General features: G+C 38.2%; 1 protein-coding gene across 8 annotated transcripts in view; it reads right to left on the bottom strand.

Moving 5' to 3' along the window:
• Positions 1–5703, bottom strand: part of PRDM4 (PR/SET domain 4) — a 58339-nt gene that overhangs the window by 5502 nt on the left and 47134 nt on the right. The window lies entirely within an intron of this gene.

The following is a 5703-nucleotide window of genomic DNA, read 5'->3' on the forward strand; positions in this document are numbered from 1 at the left end:
TAAGTCCTTAAATATGCCATGTGTCATAGGTAACCTACAGGTTTGTAAAATAGGTAGCAATTTATGGAATTTTAGAAAAAGAAAATCCTCTGATCTTAAAAGATGGGTAAACCCAAGCCTAGAAAGGCTGTGATTTGGCCAGCATTGTACAGTAGCCATAAACAAACAGGGGCTAGTGCCCCAGGAATTGTTCTTTTCTGACTTGACTTTTTTCCAATTAATGTTCATGATTTTAGAAGTGTTCTCAGCGCTAAAGTTCAGTAACTAAATTAAAAGTGGCATGCCTCTTTTCCCCCAGCATGGTATTCACTGTTATCAAAGAAAAAAGAGGCATTACATTATGATAAAGGTTTCAGTCCAAGAGGATAGAACATTCATAAATATCATAGGAGCAGCTAAATATATAAAGCAAATGCTAACAGACCTAAAGGGGAAACAGCAATACAATAACAGTAGTGGACTTTAATACCCCACTTTCATCAATAGACCAGACAGAAAATACATTTTCTCAAGCACACATGGAAAATTCTCCAGGATAGATCACACGTACCACAAAGTCTTAATTTCAGAAAATTGAAATATTAGGTATCTTTTCTGACCACAGTGGTTCATATGAAACTAGAAAATTACATGAAGCACACTGGAAGATCTGCAAATATATGGAGATTAAATAACATGCTACTGAACAGCCAGTGGGTCAATAAGAGAAAAAAATACCTTGAGACCAGTGGAAACACCACATACGAAAACTTAAGTGATACAGCATGAGCAGTCCTAAGAGAAGTTCACTGCATCCAATGCCTGTATCAAGAAACAAGAGCTCTCAACCTAATTTTACACCTCAAGAAACTACAAAACATGAACAAAGCCCAAAGTTAGTGGAAGGAAGGAAATAAAGATCAGCCTGGAGGGGCGCCTGGTTGGCACAGTCGTTAAGCGTCTGCCTTCAGCTCAGGGCTNACTACAAAACATGAACAAAGCCCAAAGTTAGTGGAAGGAAGGAAATAAAGATCAGCCTGGAGGGGCGCCTGGTTGGCACAGTCGTTAAGCGTCTGCCTTCAGCTCAGGGCTTGATCCCGGCGTTATGGGATCGAGCCCCACATCAGGCTCCTCCACTATGAGCCTGCTTCTTCCTCTCCCACTCCCCCTGCTTGTGTTCCCTCTCTCGCTGGCTGTCTCTATCTCTGTCAAATAAATAAATAAAATCTTTAAAAAAAAAAAAAAGATCAGCGTGGAAATACATGAAATAGAAGCTAAAATGGATGTGAGTTGTTTTTTTAAGAAAACTGACAAACCTTTAGCTAGACTAAGGAAAAAGGATGCAAAATCAAACATGAGTAAGTTGTTGTTACAACTGATAGACCACCAAAATAGATCATGAGACTGAACAGTTAGAGTACAACAAATAACTTAGAGGAAATGAAAAATTCCTAAAAATATACTACCTACCAAATCTGAATCATGAAGAAATAGAAACTCTGAAGGGACCAATTACTAGTAAGGAGATTGAATCAGTCATCAAAAACCTCCCAACAAACGAAAGTTAAGGACCAGACAGATTCACTAATTCTACCAAACATTTGAATAATACCTAACCAATCCTTCTCAAACTCAGCAAAAAATTGAAGAGGAGGGAATACTTCAAACTTGTTTTATAAGGCCAGCATTATCCTGGTATTAAACTAGAAAAGGACACCACACAAAATATAGGCCAGTAACCTGATGAACATAGGTGCAAAAAGCTTCTACAAAATAGTAACCAAATTCAACAAAGTATCGTATGTTGTAATCAAGTGGGATTTATTCCAGGGATAAAAGGATGGCTCAATACCTGGAAATCAATCATGATACATTTCATTAACAAAGGACAGAAATCATAACCTCACCTTAATAGATGCAGAAAAAACATCTGACAAAATTGAACATCCACTGTAAGAACAAAGTGGGTTAGCAGGAATGTACCTCAACATAATAAAGGCTATATATCACAAGTGTACAGCCAACATCTCAGTGAAAAATTGAAAGCTTTTCCTCCTAAGATGAGAAACAAGACAAGGATGCCCACTCTCCTTTTATTCAACCTAGTATTGGAAGCCCATAGCAATTAGGTTTTGGAAAAAGAAAAAGCATCCAAGTCAGACTCCACCAAAAAACTGTTAAAAATAATAAAATTCAATAAGGTTCCAGGGTACAAAAATCAATATGCAGAAATCTGTTGTATTTCTATATACTAACAACTATTAGAGAAATTTCATAATCCCATTTACATTTGCATCAAAAAGAAAATAGGAATTTAACGAAAGGGGAAAGAACTGCACCCTGAAAACTAAGACACTGGTGAAAGAAACTGAAGTCAAATAGGTAAAAAGATGTTCCATGCTCTTGGAATGGAAGAGTATTGCTAGGATGTCCACACTACTCAAAGTAATCTACAGATTCAATGTAACCCCTATCTAAATTCCAGTTGCATTTTTCACAGAAATAACCCTAAAATTTGTGTGGAACCACCAAAGAACCCCAAATAGCCAAAGCAATCTTTTTTTTTTCTCTTAAGATTTTATTTTCAAGTAATTGCTACATGCCACATGGGACTCAAACCCACAACCCAGGATTCAAGAGTCACACACTCTACCAACTAAGCCAGCCAGGCTCCCCTAGCCAAAGCATTCTTGAAAAAGAACAACAAAGATGAGGCATTATGCTTTCTTTTTTTTTTTTTTTTAAGATTTTTTAATTTCTTTATTCGACAGAGATAGAGACAGCCAGCGAGAGAGGGAACACAAGTAGGGGGGAGTGGGAGAGGAAGAAGCAGGCTCATAGAGGAAGAGCCTGATGTGGGGCTCGATCCCATAATGCCGGGATCACGCCCTGAGCCGTAGGCAGACGCTTAACCGCTGTGCCACCCAGGCGCCCCAAGGCATTATGCTTTCTGATTTCAAGCTATGTTACAAAGCTACAGTAATCAAAGTACTATGGTATTGCCATAAAAACAGACACACAGATCAATGGAACAGAATAGCCCAGAAATAAACCCATGCATACATGGTCAACCTATAACAAAGGAACCAAAAATATACAACGGATAAAGGACAGTCTCTCCAATAAATAGTGCTGGTTAAACTGGATGGCTACATGGAAAGGAATGAAACTGGACCACTATCTTACACCATATATAAAAACCAACTCAAAATAGATTAAGGCCTGACCATAAGACCTAAAGCCATAAAACTCCTAGAACATCGGTGATAATCTTGACATTGGTCTTGACAATGATTTTCTAGATCTGACAAAAGCAAAAGCAATAGCAACAAAAAATAAGTTGTTTGATAGCATCAAATTACGCCTCTGCACAGTGAAGGAAACCAACAAAATGAAAATGCAACTTACAGAAGGGAGAGAATATTTGCAAATCCTCTGATAAGGCGTTAATACCCAAAATATATAGAAAACTCCTACAACTCAATAGCCAAAAAGAAGAAAAAAATCTGATTAAAAACGAGAGCACTTGAATAGACATTTTTTAAATATAACATACAGATGGCCAGAAGTATGTGAAAAGGTACCCAACATCACTGGTATCAGGGAAATGCAAATCAAAACCACAATGACACAATATCTCATACTCATTAGAATGGCTACTATCAAAAAGACAAGAAATAACAAGTGTTACACTTGTGCACTGTTGGGGAGAAGGTAAACTGGTACAGCCACTATGGAAAACAGGATAGAGGATCCTCAAAAAATTACAACTAGAACTACCATATGATCCAAAATTTTACTTCTATTTATCCAAAGAAAACAAAAACAATAACTCAAAAAGACATCTACACTGCCATGTTCATTGCAGCTTTGTAACAGCCAAGACAGGGAAACAACCTAAGTGTTCACCACTGGATGAAAAAGAAATTGTGTGTATACAAACACATACACACATATACATATTGTGGAATGTTATTCAGCCATAAAAAGGAAGGAAATCTTGCCATATGTAAGAACATGGATGGACCTTGAGGGCATAAATTATGCTAAATGAAATGATCATACCATATGATCTCGCTTTTATGTATAATTTTTTTTTTTAATCTGAGTTCATAGATACAGAGAACAGATGGGTGAAATGGGTGAAGGTGGTCAAAAGGTACAAACTTCCAGTTATAAGTCATGGGGATGTAATATACAGCATGGTGACTTTAATAATATTGTATTGTATATTTGAAAGTTGCTAAGAGTAAACTGTAAAAGTTCTCATCACAAGAAAATTTGTAAGTATGTATGTGGATGGATATTAACTAGAGATGTTGGGAGCATTTCACAATAGATACAAAAATCTTAATGTCATATAACTGAAATCAATATGTTATATGTCAATTATATCTCAATTTTTAAAAAGTGAATGTGAAACACAAAGTAAAGATTGCCCCCTGAGGCAAAAGACAGTGTATCTTAATTGCTTCTGTCATGGGCAAAGTATATTACTTCTCCCAAATGTTCTACTTATCCCCACAGTAATTTCTCTCCCCCAAAAGGAGTTAAATACAACAAAAAAGAAATGATACATGATCATATTAAAAGCAAATTAAACAGACTTGTAAATTTGATTTCCTGGAATTCTGCAGTAGATTAATTGGGAAGTACACCCAAAGAAAACCTGTAAGGAAATCAGGGATGCAGAACTGGGCAGAAGGAAAAGTTGAACCATTATGAAGTTTCAGCAGATGTCCCTTTCAGATCTTTAGCTCTAAAGCTGAAATGACCCTCCACAAAAGTCTGGAATTAAGGCACTATGGTTGAAACGTACACCCACCTCATCATTTGGTTCAGGCGGTCGGCTGGGAATAAGCAGTCTTCCCGGGCAAGGCAGCTGCCATAAGCTGAGAGCCATTTCCAGAGAAAAAAATTCACTGGGAGCAGTCAGTAGCCAACACCTCTGGAAAGAGCTGCTTATTCATGAAAGGGATTCTAGGTACATCCCAGCAGCCATTACAGAGTTCAACATCTAGTTCCACAAATGCTGGGCTAAGAAATACAGGTCCTAGAAAGCCCAGAAGTACTGAGGAATTAAGTCATTGAGGAAATTGTGCACCAATAACCAGGAGAAAACATAAACCCAAAAAGGAACCCGGCATTTGGGACAATTACTTCCCTAAGAATATGTGTAGATTCCAGAAAGGTGGCTAAAGGCCTGAGAAACTGATCATTGATTTATTTTTTATTTTTTTTTAAGATTTTATTTATTTATTCGACAGAGATAGCCAGCAAGAGAGGAACACAAGCAGGGGGAGTGGGAGAGGAAGAAGCAGGCTCATAGCAGAGGAGCCTGATGTGGGGCTCGATCCCATAACGCCGGGATCACGCCCTGAGCCGAAGGCAGACGCTTAACCGCTGTGCCACCCAGGCGCCCCTGATTATTATTTTTTTTTTTAACCATGCAGCACTAGTGGGAAACAAAACCGGTATCGAGAAGGATGAAGTAGGTGGTGCTTGAATAACCCCCCAATGCTTTGAGGTGGCCTAGAAATAATGACTAACCAGAAATTTCCTTCCACAAACAGACTTGAAGGCCAGTTTTAAATCATCTGAATTATAATTCACTAATGTAATCCAGGATTGCTGATACCCTTAGCTGCCTACCAAAAACACAAATCCTGGGGCGCCTGGGTGGCACGGCGGTTAAGCATCTGCCTTCGGCTCAGGGCGTGATCC

This window comes from Ailuropoda melanoleuca, chromosome 15 (assembly GCF_002007445.2).
Source record: "Ailuropoda melanoleuca isolate Jingjing chromosome 15, ASM200744v2, whole genome shotgun sequence".
Lineage (NCBI taxonomy): Eukaryota > Metazoa > Chordata > Mammalia > Carnivora > Ursidae > Ailuropoda > Ailuropoda melanoleuca.